Source organism: Schistosoma mansoni (assembly GCF_000237925.1).
Source record: "Schistosoma mansoni, WGS project CABG00000000 data, chromosome W unplaced supercontig 0115, strain Puerto Rico, whole genome shotgun sequence".
In the NCBI taxonomy this organism is placed as follows: Eukaryota; Metazoa; Platyhelminthes; class Trematoda; order Strigeidida; family Schistosomatidae; genus Schistosoma; species Schistosoma mansoni.
Window position 1 is genome coordinate 397,896 of NW_017386021.1, and position 766 is coordinate 398,661.

Here is a 766-nt window from a genome sequence, read left to right on the forward strand (position 1 = left end):
AACTAACTTCGAATATTTAAACTCTAAAGATTATTATACGAGAAACGCCAACATGGTGAAGGAGAAAACTTTTTAAAATGGTATTGATATAACATCTACAAAACAAAAGCTTACACAAACCATACAATGATGAACAAATAACATAATGCTATCTTGTAAAAGTTACGTGATAAATATATCCATCATGTGAAATTTGTAACACTATAATAGTTGAGGAATTTCAATTACAGTATTATGCATTCAATAATAAGTGATAACCAGTGCTTTTTTATTACATTAATACATACCACTAACAGGTAACAAATGTGTTAACATTGGGAACCTGAAGTTCGTGATGAAATGCTATTTTATTGTTATTAATATCCTTGCTCGGTAGAAAATGTTACAAATGTAACTTTTTCCTAGAAATGATGGAAACTCTTAGTCAGAATCGTGAATGTAGTTCAAATGTGATTATAGCATCTATCTAACTATTGGATGCTTACAATCAGGAACCCTAAATCCTTAATGATATCACTTAACATGCGACAAAAACAACTGAGCACATAAATCTTCATAAGACAGCTAGAACAGCATAGTATTTATTCAAAAAAGCTTTAAAATTTAAGATCTTACCGAAATCAATTACCAAAGGAGCATTTGGTCCGAGTAAAATTGCTACAGCCCCCGCACCACCGGTAGGACGAGCTGATTTATCCCCATAAACTGCTATGTCTGCTGCAACAACCAATGCCATACGGCCTTCATATGGAAAAAAAACATGCAA